This window comes from Ixodes scapularis, unplaced genomic scaffold, assembly GCF_016920785.2.
Source record: "Ixodes scapularis isolate PalLabHiFi unplaced genomic scaffold, ASM1692078v2 PGA_scaffold0__279_contigs__length_252992795, whole genome shotgun sequence".
NCBI lineage: Eukaryota > Metazoa > Arthropoda > Arachnida > Ixodida > Ixodidae > Ixodes > Ixodes scapularis.
Genome location: NW_024609835.1, coordinates 47641857 through 47657458, shown reverse-complemented (window position 1 = coordinate 47657458; position 15602 = coordinate 47641857). Strand labels below are relative to the sequence as shown.

The 15602-nt window shown below is 48.3% G+C and overlaps 1 pseudogene; it reads right to left on the bottom strand.

Moving 5' to 3' along the window:
- The window catches only part of LOC115316740, a 33097-nt pseudogene extending 27124 nt beyond the window's left edge, over nt 1-5973 (bottom strand).
- Between the last annotated feature and the right edge of the window lie 9629 nt (nt 5974-15602).

The window sequence follows — 15602 nt, the reverse complement described above, 5'->3', positions numbered from 1 at the left end:
TGCGGTTGGCACTCCCTGTCACAGAAGGGGTTTTCCCCAAAACATTTTTTTTTTCAGAAATAAAAATTTGACCCCAAATTCGTGTCTGAGTTGAAAGGAAGCCACCCCTATATAGCCTACGTTTGCTTCACAATATGTATCACTGTAACACAAACATTCACAAAGGGCTGTTTTCAGTACCATTTTATATACGCTTGGGAGAAGAGCGTGCTGGTTCAGATGAGGGATAAAGAAAGAATAAAGAATTAACACTGGGACTACACAACCACATCTTTCAAATAGCCACAAAAAGAAAGCCCGATTCGCCGTCATTCCTTACGTACGCAATTAAGCCCACCGGATATAATCCATTGCCTCAAAGTTTGACAAGAATGTTGTCTTTTCATGCCATATGCGTCTTAAGCAACTCTGTCAACGAGTGAACAACCGGATTACGATTAGCTTCACTGTTAAACACGAATATAAATTCATTCCATGCAAAAAATAAGAAAGTTTACTCCATCCCCTTGAGCTGCGGCCATCAATAAATAGGTCAGACCGGCAGGTGCACCAATCACAGAGTCCGGGAACATCACAACGAAGTTTCTAAGGCCTCGTCAGATTCCCATCATCCCATAGTCATACATGCCCGCTCGTTCTCGCTTTGTCATCCCCTCTTTGATGAAACGAAAATCCGGGGGGGGGGGGGGGGGCATAACAGCAGATTCGGCAGGGAGATCATAGAGTCATTCGCCATGGCCACCACAAACAAGAACGTGTCAATCTATCAATCAATCAGTTTATTTTTTCTTTCAAGGGGTACACACTCCTCGAAATGGTACCTTGGTGCAAAAGGCGATCGTTTCGCCTGACTGGGCACCAAGGTCCAATGGGGGGGGGGGGGGGGGGGGGGGGGGGGGAAGGGAGGGGGGGGAAGGGGGGCAAAATTCAGCAGCAACAGCAAGTAAGGTTAAACTTCGACAAGATAAAAAAATACTTATACAAGATATAACGGATACACACATACATACACTCAAGAGAAAATGGATGCAAACCTTGCCCTCCTGCTGACGAAAACTGAGGTTGAATTTCTAAAATCCGAGATAAAGCCGCATCTTTAATTTGCTCCTCGCGTATTTTATCTCCCCTTCTCTCCCCTCCCCCCCCCCCCCTTTCCCTTTTGGGAATAAAAGGTTGCTCGCTGTTGGAACTTTTAATCGTCTGCTGCTATTTGGAAGACCAGGTTTTCTTGTCCCAGGGTTAATTGTTTATTCCTTCTTCTTCCATCAAGTAATTGTTAAGATCCCCCGTTGCCGCGCATATACTTTAATGCGTCAAGCCTGCATTAGTAATTGTTAGATGGTGGTTCGAATTGATTTTGCATTTCTGCCTTTTCTTTATTTTTACTTTTTTTTGTATAATACAATCTCCCACTCCTCTCAGCAATATTTTCGGGCCCTGAGAAAAAAGTAATTGAAACCAAATGAAATACCCATCATTTTACAGTTGAGTAGCAATGTCATAAATATGCTAGTATAAATCAGCTTTCTTGTTTTTTAATATTTTTATTATTATTTGCCACACTTCAAACGAATACTTCGGCAGTCATGCATGCCGTAGAAGATTTCGAGTCCTTCGTTCCCCAAATCGGTCTACCAACTTGTTTCAAAATTTTACCCCGACATATTTATTTTATTTGTTTATTTCAGTACCCACAGGGCCCAGAGTCAACACAAAGGGTAGAGGGAAAAGCAAATATATATGTATCGAATACAGGATTGAAAAATATATTACAAATATGCTACGCGAACATGGACGTTCAATGTTTACACACACAAAAAAAACACTTGATACTTATAGCAATTATAAATTAATCGACTGCTGATATTCACGCTAAGAATACGGGCAGGCGGTTGTGGTGGTAAGAAGTGTGGACTCGGGATTTCTACACGGTGGATGTGAGGAAAAATATATTATAGGAGAAGAATAGGAATCATGACGTTATTGTGACCACAAAAAATGTATAAACAAAGTCAATTCAATTCAATTCAACTTTATTGACTCCAGTTTGGAGAAGGAGACAGGGAAAAAAGCTACATTGCGTAGCTTGACAAGTCCCTGCCTCCCATACAGACTTGGGCAGATTAGTCGGCACTTGCAAAAAAAAAAAACAAGAAAAAATACATACAGAACATTATACAGCTTTTGATATGCTGAACAGCACAGAACAAAATATTATTTGTTGTTAAAATACAATTGTCTAATTTGGTTATTTGACGTATTTTCTATGTGTCAAAGTTCATTAATGGCAGACGGTACAGTATACCGGAGCATTTGAAATCCGTAATTGGTTCTGAGATGCGGCACTCTCCAGTGCTTTGGACTACGCGTATGATAAAACGAAGAGTTTTCTTCCAGCGAAGCTAACGAAAGGAATTATTTGTTATTATAATAAATACTATATTTATATTTCTTTATTAATGTCTGTGTATATAGTCAAAAATACTTGTTACCTTAAACTTTGAGAATAAAATATCGGCATGACTACTATATGGTACATTGGCTACTAAACGTAAGATCTTTTTTTGTGCGATATGTAATTTATCTAGGTTTAATTTTGTCGTATTGCCCCATACAAGCTAGCCATACAAGTCAAGTCTGGGATGTTCCGCTTACTCGCCGTCGCACTACTGGTGCTATCGAAACCTCGGATCTCCTAAGTGTTTTCCAGATGGCGAGGGCTCGATGTTCGGTGCCGGCGGTGGTTCCCCGGCAAGCCTGGTTGGTGCCTTCACGGACCTCAGACGTCCGTCCAGGGCATTACTTGGCTGCTGGAGCTACGGCGTTGAGCTGCGTTCGTCCCTTCCGTGTCCAACTCGAACTCAGTAGCTCTAAAAACGCTACTTAGAGCTACTTAAGTTTTATCTGGAGTCAACTTTTATCCAATTTCACGGTAAGCTTTACGTTCAGAAAAAAGGAATTTGTATCGGTTCGTCTGTGGCGCCTGTGCTTTATGATATTTTTTTAGCCAAGTGCGATAGGGCCATTTCGGAAAAACTGAATGACGAGCGTGTTTGTAAAGTGTTTCGTTACGTGGATGACTTTTTGGTTTTGTTTTTTAGGCTGGAGGGCATATGTGAGGCAGATGTCGTGAGGTCAGTTTTAGAAGTTTTCGCACGCCATTCGGAGGGGCTCACGTTCAGTCACGAACTTCAGGATGGGGCTTACCTGCAATTTTTGGATTTGAGATTAGAATTCATTGCTAAACACGTTTGCTGGACTTATCACCCACGCTCGAAGAAGGGTCTTCTTCCATATGATTCATCGCACTCTAAGCTGGTCAAGAGAAGCATTGCCTCGTCTTGCCTACAAGCTGCACTCGAGAAGTCATGTCATCATGTCGTTAACGATAGTTTATCCCGGCAGGTTGAGAGACTGACCGTGGCAGGTTTCCCAACTTCGGTTTTTGTTGAGCGTTGCGGAGGGTTGTTAAAGAAACTCAAGGGAGAACCCCGTCCCCGGACTGAAAGGCCAAATAAGAGACCGCTCGTAATACCGTATCTCCATAAAATTTCACACAACTTGAAAAAAGTTGCCTTGAGGTACGATGTGCCATTGGGGTTTCCGCTCCGTGTAAGCTGTCGCAATTATGCGCGAGAGTTGCCGATAAGAAGGACAAAGGCCCCGCCTGCTCGGTGAAGCATGAGCATCAATATGTTATTTGCAAGGTGGGAGTTGTTTACACGATTCCACTAACGTGCGGGAAAGCCTACGTCGGGCAGACGGGCAGATGTGTTAATCACAGATTGCGGGAGCATGACTTGTCGTTGCGATCTGTGGTTGGAGCTGTAGGGGGGCATTTGCCATTGCATTGTCATGGTTGTGGGTGCGAAGCTATCTTCAGTAAGACTAGTATAATTGGCAATGGTAGGGAAAGAGTGAATAGAGAAATTTTAGAGGCGCATGCAATCATCAAAGCCGGCGCGAACTGCGTAAGCCAAACGTCACTGGGCCTGAGTAGCAAAGAGATGTTTTTCTTGGACACGTGGTGAATGTGTCATGTGACGTGGGCGGAGTTGCTGTTTTCTTTGTTTTGTTTCCTGGTGATTAAATTTCAGTTGAGAGTCAGCGCTTGTCCTGTCTGCACTTCCTCTAGTCCCCGTTTTCTGCGCGCTGTTTGCCTTTTCGTCGTAGGGAAGCTTCTGTAGTTTTCCACTCAAAGAAATTGCTATAACTTGTCTGCTCTTTCTCTTCGGCCTCTTCCTGGTGCGCCTGGTTCTCGAGTGTGTACAATAACAGCAGCCTCTTCAGCTCGATGGGGTTAGACTCTCTCAAGATCGTCGACACTTTTGCCTTGTCTTCTTTTGGCTTGATGTTCTCCACTTTCCTTCTCAACCTCTCCAGGCCAGCTAGGCTTTCTGCATCTTGAGAATGGGCTGTGGACCAGCCCTCTGTCTCCAAAAAGGGCACACAGCTCGGTACTCCCCGAACGTATTGCAAATGTAGGCTGGGGACTTTCTTTTCCAGGTGCTTTTCCTCTACGAGAGTTGCCTGCAGCTTGTGTTCGTATGCCATCTCCTCACCTTCCAGCCTGTGAATTGTCGACTGCAGCTGACGCACCATTTTCCTATAGTTTTCACGCTCAACTACCATCTCGCTGAGTCACGCCTGGAGCTCCTTTCCGTGGAACTCAAGCAACTCGCTGTGGCTCCTCGGGGCACAGCCCCTGCCTTGCCCCATACTCGCCTGTGCCTGTTTCATCTCTTGAACTTTCTCTTGAAGTTGCACTCCGCGCTCGCCGATGATATCCAGAAACAGTAGGAGTTCGTCCTTGGGCGCAAGGATGGATTTCTTTGATCTATGCTCTCGAGAATCTAAGTCGAGGCCACAGTCCTGTTTGTCGCTCTCCAAGATGGTGGACTCAGTGTCCCCCTTGGTTGACGTTGAGGCAACCTGTGATGAAATACGGCGGGAGACTTGAGTGTACACCGTCTGCTGAGCTCGCAGGCCTTTACTTTGGTCCTAGCGCAAGCAGAAGTCAAAACCGTGTTTTTGTGTCACCTGCCCTACCGAAAAATCTGGTATAACTTTTCACTTATGGAACCGGAAATTTGTTTCTGGAAACCCGAAGTCCAGATTGTAGACGAAGGTATCATTTGTGGAAACCCAAATTCCAGATTGAATCCAGATAGAATCCGGATAGATTTCCAGTTCCATAATCCCGATAGCGAAAATTTATACCGGATTTTTCGGTAGGGTAGGCTTTGGATTCAAGGTTCATGACTTGAAATTTGAGCTGCTTGGAGACACACACTCCTCACCAGAGGCCCCTGAAGCACTGCTGACCGAGACGCCGTCAGGAGGAACATTAATCTGTGGTTGCCTCCCAGGATGATGCATTGTCTGCTGAATGTCTTAAATAGCAAACAAAATGTCATTGCGAAAACCCTCCAGAGCCTTAACCCAGCATTGTAGTTTCTTGATAGCAAGTAAGGACTTGGCTTGTTCTTTGATCAAGAAGAAGATGGGGCCGGGAACACACAGGTCAGGGTTGGACTTGGCCGAGGAAAGGCACGTGCCGGCCTTAACTGACGTTTCCTCTCCCACTCCTCCAAGATCGTCTATCCTGTTTTCGTTACTCAGGGAGGTGCCGCAAACTATCGCTGGCGGCTGACAGCAGAACAAGAGAAGAGGGCCTCGCCAGACGCGCTACCGGAAGTGCATCATCGGGTCGACCAGAATGCCAGAGCTCGAGTGCCTGACGCCGCCCGCACGTCAGCTGTTCCCTTAACTTTTGTTCTGGGGTCTGGTACCTCCTGTAGAGAATTTTATTACAGAGCAGGATTTCAGATTCGTGTGATTTACTTGAGACAAACTTTCTCACGATGGCAGCAAGACACTTTTAAGCGTTTTGTCGTTATTTTGCGCCTCTTCTATCTTGGTGCTGTTGACTTCTGTTGGTTCCATGGTCATGACTGGTAGTTTGGACTTCATTGCCTTGCTGGTCCCCTTTTTCAGTGACCCTGCACACTAGTTTCTTCTCTCAAAGACCTCACAGCCTTGTTCGTCATTTCTCTCGTCCTTTACGAGTCTTTTGGTAGTTTTGCATTCGTCTTTGGTCTCCCCAGAGATCGCTTCTTCTGCATTCTCTTTAAACCGTTTTGGTTCCTTCTCATCGTTCCATTTTCCGTCAAAATCATTGATTCTTCCACTCCGGCAACGTTTCCAAGTACCAGATCATATAGCGTATTGACCATACTCACTGCTACGATTCTGCCCGTAAAATACGGCGTTTTGACGTCAACCTTTTCCTCAGGCAGGTATTTCACTGTTCTTTCGAGAAGGAAGAATGGGCTCACAACACCAGTTAGCTTATGATCTGGGACGAGATATTCTCTCACTACGACTGTGTTGCAGCCAATGTCCCTTAGTACTGTGACCTCTCGGTTTTCTAGTTTTCCTCTCGTCTCTGGCATATTTTCTACTAGAAACCGCGGAGCCTTTCCGAGCGCCGCATTTACTATTGGTATTTTGTCCCCACCTTTAAGAACGACATATGTGTCTTCAAATTCCGCTTTTTCAGCAGTCGTCATCATGCAAGAAACCCGGGAAGCTTTGTCACCCTTTTTTTTTCTCTCGCTTCCAGTCATACCTCTCTGCCCTATGTCTTGTTCTGCCGCATCTTCAGCAGACGGGACCACGTTGAGCTTTGGACTTGGTCGAGCAGTCGGCCGCTCGGGGACCGGGTTTATTGCATAGAAAGAATCCACTGTGAGGAGTTTGTGGTCGACTATTCTCTTTACTCTGAACTCCACTCTTGTACTTCAAGTCGTCGTCTTTCATTTTCGCCAATCTAGTCTGCCCCTGCGCCTCCATGAAGAGGTCTGCATTTTTTCCGCAAACTATCGAGAGTCTTGCAGTTTCTTTCCCTTAAGAATATCGCAAGCTTGGTGTCACACTTCTTACGGAACTGCTCCGCCACTACCAGATCTCTTAGGCCTTCGAATGACTGCGGGGTCTCACCCGTTTCGATCCACGGACGAAATAGCCGAGGAGTTGAGCCGCGAATTGGCCTCCGGTTCCGGCCTCCTCCGGCTTGCTCTCCCGAAACTTTTCTAAGTAGCTTTTCACAGTGTAGCGGAACCGTTACAATAATCTAAGCCTAACTTTGGAATAGTCTAGAGACCCCTCATGCACCAACCTGCCTTACCGGTGAGACATAGGCTTAAAGGCATCGCCCATTTCTCGCAAAACCAGCTCTGACTGTTCGAAACTCGTTCCAACCGTTGTACGTAAGCGTCAAGGTCGTTCCTTTTTTCATTAAATGTCAGAATCCGTTTACGTGGGCTACGGACGTTGGCTTGTGCTTCTGGATTTTCTCAAGAACCAATTCCACGCTGATCCCCATTTCGAACTGAGCCACTGTTCTCAAGTAGCTGGAGACGCAGTTGTAATAATTATCGTTATTGTTGGAATCTGCGGATATCTAGGTCGGCTGTCTCCCATACTGCTTCTAGCAAGCTTAATCGTTCGTCCCCGTTACCCGATGCGTTCTTGCTGGACCCACTCACAGAGTTCTCCACCCTCATATCCCAACTCTCTGGCAATGGCTAGTAATTTCTCGTAATACCTGCTCTTATCTTTCACACAGCACCGTACTGGAATCCTTCTCTTTATGAGTAATTAGTAAAAGAGAGTCCTGTAAAAGTTGTTGTAACAAAGAGTATGAACTCGGCATTTCGACATGGTGGATGTGAGGAACGAAATATTATTGGAGAGGAATCGGAATCATGATGTTATTGTGACCACGAAAAATATATACACAAATTTAAGTCTGGGGTGCTCTGCTTACTTGCGGACGCACGTCTGGAGCAGTCGAACCACGGATGTCCAAGGTGTTTTCCCAATGGCGAGTTCTCGATGTTCGGTGCCGGCGGTGGTTCCCCGGCAAGCCTGGTTGGTGCCCCCACGGGCCTCAGACGTCCGTCCGGGACATTACTTGGCTGCTGGGGCCCACGGCCCCAACCCCAAAAACCGCACTGCACGAGCTTGCTTGCCCCGTCACGTCTGCGATGTTGTCTTCCTTTTCTTTTATGTCCCGTTCACAAGTTTAGACACGAAAGTTGTGTGACCACTAAAAAACGCTGTAAATGAATTTCTGCCTTTCGTCGACTGTGACGACTTTCTGAACAAGCATTATTTATATTTATGTTTTATTAAAGCATAATTCAAATTAGACAAACAAGAAAGTCTCAAAAGTAATTTCCGCCTTCATTGCTCACGATAGGCCTGCAGACTGACAAGTAACACTTAATGATTTGTGTACCACAGTAAAAACAGTGTAAAAACAGAATACCACTAAATCTAAGTAAAAACGTGGCCTTACACACTTTAATGCTGGTTTAAGTCACATGCAATTTGTGGCTGTTATTTCATTTATTGCTCCTTAAGGGCCCCTTTAGGATATTGCATAAAAAGGGGGGGGGGGGGTAATTGAGATCACATGATGAAATACAGACACTAATAAATATAAATACAATAAGGATGAATCAGTAATTAGCCACGCCTATCAAATATTAAATAACATGAAAAGTGTGATTGCAGAGGAAATTTAGTTCCTCCGAGGCGATAATGGCGACGATGGAGAATGGGAGGCGGTCCCAGTCATTGATGGCTTGCGCAAGGAATGATCAATTGAAGGCATTTGCTGAGCCAGAAACGCTTTTGATTGTACAGGCATTGTTATTTTATATTATTTTCTGTCGGGAGGGGATAATAAGGCTGTTTGAAGGTAGGGATAATGATAAATGATTTTATCAAAAATGCAGAGCTGCGTGACTTTCCTACAAGGCTGTAGGGGGGAAAGGGTTAGTGGAATTTTTAAGGAGGAAACACTGACGGAAAGATTGAATGTGGATGGTGAAGCGAGTAGTCCTGTCTTGAATAGCTTCGAGATTATTTATCAGGTAGACTTGATTAGGGGTTCAGGAAGAGACGGCATATGGACTTTTAGCCTGCTGAATGACTCGTATGCGAGCTTGCGGACAGGTGATGGTGCAAATCTAAGATTTTGTCGGAGAAGTTCTAGTTATTCCATGAAAGGTCTGGTGTTAGTCTTTCGCTCATATATTTATATGAAGGAACGGTCTCAGTCAAATCAAAGGCTAGGTGTACTGGTAGAATATTGTCACGAAGGAACAAAAGAGGAAACAAAGAATAACAGGAAACTGAAACGTTTAATGGGGCGAACTTGTGCCCAAGAAATAAAAGAGGAAATAGAAGATAACAGCAGAGCGTCGCGGGCGTCGAAGTCGGCGAAAGTGCAGAGTCGAACGCTGAGGCGAAAACCTACTCCGGCTTGCCACGCGGAGCAGCTTTTCTACACGCGTCGGTTTCTGGAGCATTCGACGTAGAAGGTTCGACGCGTAGAACATTCTAAACTCGAATCAGCTAGACAGTTCTCGAATTCACCACAACATCACATTACAGTGTCAACGAAATGCGTAGCCGCGGCCAGGAATCGAACCCTGGCCCTTCGCGTGGGAGGCAAGCGCGATGACCGTTAGGCTACGGCCGCGCTGCCTACTTGGCGCGCGGCATTACTCCCCCTTTAAAAAGTGCATCGCCCCGATGCAACACAAAACAGAACAAAGCACATAAAAAGAACGGCAAACTAAAGAGTTATTTGAAACACATAAGATCCACAGTCCTATCGAGCGTAGTACGACTTCAGGCGCACGACGTGGACGACTTCAGGTCGTGGTAGGCGGCGTGATGATGTTCTTGTTCCGTCGGGCATCACCTCGTAGTTCAACTCGCCGAGGCGACGAAGTGCCTTGTATGGTACAAAGTACCGTTTCAGCAGTTTCTCACTGAGGCCGCGGCGACGGATGGGCGTCCACACCCACACCCTGTCTCCGGGCTGAAATGAACGTCCCTGCGACGAAGGTTGTAGCGGCCCGCGTCGACGCGTTGCTGGTCTTGAATCATGAGTCGGGCGAGCTGGCGGACTTCTTCGGCGCGTTGAGCAACCACCTGGCCGTCGTCGCTCTGATTGTCTGATGGCTCATGGGGCAGCATTGCGTCCAGCATGGTCGTTACCTTCCGACCATGTACCAGCTGGAAAGGGGTGAATCCAGTGGTCTCCTGAACCGCCGTATTGTAGGCGAACGTGACTTAGGGCAGCACCTCGTCCCACGCCTTGTGCTCAACGTCGACGTATATAGAGATCATGTCGGCGATTGTCTTGTTCAGTCTTTCCGTCAGCCCGTTGGTCTGAGGGTGGTACGCAGTTGTACGACGGTGGCTGGTGTGACTGAGTCGGAGGATTTCTTGGGTCAGCTGTGCCATGAACGATGATCCGCGATCTGTAATCAAAACTTCTGGAGCGCCGTGCCGGAGGACGATGGACTTGATGAAAAACTTGGCGACTTCCACTGCCGTGCCTGCTGGAAGGGCTTTCGTCTCGGCGTACCGTGTGAGATAATCGGTGGCGACGATACTCCAGCGGTTTCCCGACGTTGACGGCGGGAAAGGGCCAAGTAAATCCATTACGATCTGCTGGAACGCCATAGACGGGGGAGAAATCGGGTGCAGAAGTCCTGACGGCTTCGTCGGCGGTTTTTTGCGTCGCTGACACTCGTGGCATGATCGAATGTATAGATGAACGGTCTTCGGTAGCCTCGGCCAGTAGTACCTTTCTCGAATCCTGGCGAGCGTCCTGCTGTAGCGAAGGTGTCCAGCCGTTGGGTCGTCATGCCATCCTTAGAATATTTCATCTCGAAGGCTGGCAGGAACAACTAACAGCCATGCTGTGTTGTTGTTGACGAAGTTCTCCTTGTACAGCACCCCTTGCCGCATGGAGAATGTATGCAGGATTCTTAGGAAAGCACGGGGAACCGAACTCGCTTGTCCCTCTAAGTGCTCGATGAGCGCTCGCAGTTCAGGGTCGTCTCGTTGGAGTGCTGACATGTCGCTGACGTCCAAAGCGCCGAGGAAACACTCATCGTCGTCGTCTTCGATACAGGCAGGTCCGGCCTCGACAGGAGCTCTTGACAGGCAGTCGGCGTCATCGTGCTTCCGACCGGACTTGTACACAACGGTCATGTCGAACTCCTGCAGTCGTAGGCTTCACCGGGCGACGCGTCCGGAGGGGTCTTTCAGATTCGCGAGCCAGCAGAGCGAATGGTGGTCCGTGACCACGCGAAAAGGACTTCCATGCAGGTATGGGCGAAACTTTGTTATTGCCCAGACGACAGCAAGGCACTGCTTTTCAGTTGTAGAGCAGTTCCTCTCCGCCCAGACAGCATCCAACTGGCGTATGCGATGACTCGCTCTGCCCCGTCCTGCCTTTGAACTAGCACCGCGCCAAGTCCGGTGTTACTGGCGTCCGTGTGGATCTCTGTATCAGCGAACTGGTCGAAATGGCCAAGAATCGGGGGCGTCTGGAGTCTTCGTTTCAGCTCATCGAATGACCGCTGGTGTTCGTCTGTCCATTCGAACTTTACGGCGTCCTTCGTGAGGTGCGTCAGCGGTGCGGACAGCTTGGCGAAGTCCTAAACAAATCGTCTGTAGTAGGCACAAAGACCGAGGAATCTTCTCACTGCCTTCTTGTCAGACGGCGGCGTAAATGCAGCTATGGCGCGGGTCTTCTCGGGGTCCGGGAGAACACCTTTGTTGCTCACGACGTGGCCAAGGAACTTAAGTTCACCATATATAGGCGAATCGACACTTTGTCGGCTTGAGTGACAGGCCGGCGGTCTTGATGGCTTGAAGCACGGCTCGAAGTCGTTTCAGGTGCCCGTCTAAATCTCGTGAAAATACCACGACGTCGCCGAGGTAGACGAAGCAGCTCTGCCATTTCAGACCTGCCAGCGCGGTGTCCATGACACGCCGGAAGGTGGCTGGCGCTGTACAAAGCCCGAACGGCATCACTTTGAATTCGTACAGTCCGTCGGGAGTGACGAAGGCAGTTTTCTCCCGGTCGCGTTCGTCGACTTCAATCTGCCAGTAGCCACTCTTCAGATCCATCGACGAAAACTATCGGGAGTGGCGCAGTCGGTCTAACGTATCGTCGATGCGGGGGAGCGGATAGACGTCCTTCTTCGTCACAGCGTTCAGTCGACGATATAGTCCACGCAGAACCGCAGGGTTCCGTCCTTCTTCTTTACAAGGACGACTGGGGACGCCCATGGACTTCTTGAGGGTTGAATGATGTCGTCACCGAGCATTTCTTGGACTTGATCCTGAATCACCTTCCTTTCCTTTAAGGAGACTCGAAACGGCGACTGATGGACAGGGAGCGCGTCGTCGTCGGTAATAACGCGATGTTTCACCATTGGTGTTTGGCGAACTTTCGACGGCGTGGCAAAACAGTCACTGTATTCGGCGAGGAGATCAACCAGTTGCCGGCGCTTAGGAGCTGGGAGCTCGGGGTTGATGTCGATAGGCGGCGGCGGCGTGCTGTTTTGTTGTGACAACGAGGTTTCTTCGGAGACTGCGGTGACCACGGCTGGCGCCTGAAACTCCTCAATGTGGCCCACAGTGGTACCTTTCGTTAGGTGCTGCTGCTCCTCTCGGAAGTTTGTCACAAGAACAGTTGTACGTCCTTCTTGGAGGTCTATTACGCCTCGTGCGACGCCAATTCCTTTCTCAAGGAGCAGTTGGACGCTGCCTTCCAGAAGAGCTTCACCGTGCATGGCTGCGTCGGTTATGACGGTGACGAAAACACTCGACCGCGGCGGTAAGTTCACATGGTCGGCGATAACTCGGATCGCGGTTGACGTCGTGTTGGTCTCCACCGGCGGTAAAACAGGCTTTCGCAGCGTCAGCTGGTTTGCCCCGAGGTCGATGACGGCGCCATACACGCAGAGAAAGTCCATTCCGAGTATAACATCCCTTGAACAGTCTTGCAGAACGACGAACTTCACAGGGCACGTCTCACCGTGGATCTCGACGCGAGCAGTGCATCTCCCGACTAGTGTGATGAGGTGCCCTCCGGCGGTTCGTATTTGTGGTCCATCCCACGACGTGGTCACTTTTCGAAGGCGGCGGGAGAGTCTCCCACTCAAGACCGAGTAGTCTGCTCCGGTGTCCACCAGTGCTGATGCGTCGTGGCCGTCAATGACGACGTTTAGGTTATTGGACACCGCTGCAGGGGCGTCGTTTCGGTCTCTGGTAGCGTTCGAGTGGGGGCCTTCCGACGTTCTTGGAGGCTCTTTACGTCGGTCGTCTTCGGTAACTCCACCTCCAGGGGTTGCCGCACCTAGTTTCCCCGGCGAGGAGTGAGGGGCGACAGGCTTTCACGTCGGGGTCGGTGCATCGGCGAAGCTGGACGTCGTGGCGACGGCGACCGCAACTCTCGGCGGCACGCAGGCTCAGGGGACTGAGGTCGTCGCAGGTACTCGTCGATCTCCCGAGGGCGTTCACCGGAGCGTGGACGTGGATCGTTCGGATGGAAGCCACACAGCCCTATTTGCCGGTAAGGGCAGCGGCGGTAGATATGGTCGGCCTCCCCGCCGTAGCGCGATAACCGTTAGGCTACGGCCGCGCTGCCTACTTGGCGCGCGGCAATATGATCGATTGTTTTCTAGTTTACTGGATTAGCTTAAATTTGGAGAGGTCAGGGGAGGGAAGGGCATAGAGATCGAGAGAAGGGGTGGCCATCAGACTCACAAAACAAAAGGGGATTACACCACCATTGCGCGTTCTCCCTCTTTCTCTCTCTGTCAGCACTCCTTAGATGGCCTACCCCCCCCCCCCCCCCCCCTTTCTCACTTGATGTAGTGCATTTTGGTTTGAGGAACGACAACAAAAATTAACCTTGTAAAATTACTAGTGCTCTAAACAAATCAAAAAAAGCCGATGCGGTCCATCGATTGTCATAAAACTACGAGCACACATCTGCTTAAAAAAAAAATCGCTTGCTTACAATATAGTTGTTAATAATGTTCAAATTTACAAAAGGCATCGTTAATTATCTCAAAACTGACACGGAGTCGTTTCACACCCAATTTCCCTTAAAAAAAGCCACTAAACAGAAAAAAAATCATTTTTCTTTTAACACTTGGGATGCGCGTGTCACGAAAAGAGTTTTACGCAACAAAATAATTTCAGCACAATATTGTCGGCGGGAGATTTATTTCAGTTGCGTCTCAATTATGCGCGCATGGCGTCACGGAATGGTCATGTACTCTTTTCACCTCAACAAGATGGCGATACACTCTCTCCACCTAAACGTGACGGGCACAGCTTCTCATTGCTGCAGCTTCTTTTCTCCACACACCCTAGATGCAGAGAGAAAACAAGTGGAAAGGAGGTGAGTACCGACTAAATTGCGTCTCGCGTCACGCGGTCAATATTGCTATAATTTGGTTTTTCGCGTAAACTTCATTTTTTGACACGCATGTCCGTGTCAGACTGTTTATAAAGAATTTTTTTTCAGAGTCCCTTTAAGAGATACTTACGACAACTTAAGACGAGGGGAATATGCTAGAGGTCAAATACGTACGGGGTCTGGCGAACAAATTAACACAGCAAATTTCCCAACTTCTAAACTTGTATCCTCAAATCCTGGAAAAGGCTGGAAGAGTAAAGTCTATATATATATTCAGAAAGATAATGAATTATTATATATTTGAGCATGAATAAAAGCTTGCATAAAAATATGTAAACCACCTAGCTTTTTATTTTCTTGTGTGTGTGTGTGTGTGTTTGTGTTTGTGTCGGTGCCCTGTACCTGTTGTGCTGCTCTGAAGCCTGTATGTGGCACGGGACCTTGGTCAGGTGCTATTGAGTACCTTCTGTCCCTGTCACTCCACTTCAAAATGACTTATAAGAGTAGATGCCATTAAATGTGAAGTTCCGGAGCTTGAATGTTGCCACATGCTAAAGTGGAGCTCTTCTTGGTGGATCCAAGTGGGGGGCGAAAATGCCCGATGATTTTCCGCGACACGCTCGGAGACGATAGGTGACATGTCCCGAGACACGAGATGACCGTGCAGCAGATGTCCAGACGGGATCATAGAAAGAGCATCGGTCAGCAAAATCCGAAGAAAGAGGAGGGGTCACATCGCTGTTTGTCTAGAGCGATGGCGCGCCTTTTTTGACGACGTGTTTGCTATATACTGTATACTGATAATGCCTGCCCAACGTATGGTTCACGGCGAGGAAAATTCTACCAATCACGGCGAGGCGAAGGTAAATCTGGCCAATCTCGGGCGAAGCATATCCTGGTCGTGACGTCACGAATGGAAACCATAAGAGGGTGCCGCCGAAACATCTCGGCGCTAAGGGGGGCCTTACTTGGGCCCAACACGGTTTTGCTCTGAGGCGCTAGTTATAGATCGCTTGCACCACGTGACGACAGCCACCCCTCCTTCTGGTGGTCAGCAGCGCCCCCTTAACGCAGCGGAAGCTACCCTCTTAGCGCCCTTTCCCCCATTATCTCCGACCAAGTGACGTCAGTCTAAGCCATGTATTGCCAGAGTACTTTTCTTTTGCTTTTCATAGATTTTCTCGGGCTCGCCACCTAATTTTCAGAGTGCCAGACTTGAGCCAAGGACGCCAGGAGTGAAGCCTAAATTTGGCACTTGTTCGAGAATTTAGGCCCAAAGTTGCCCCAT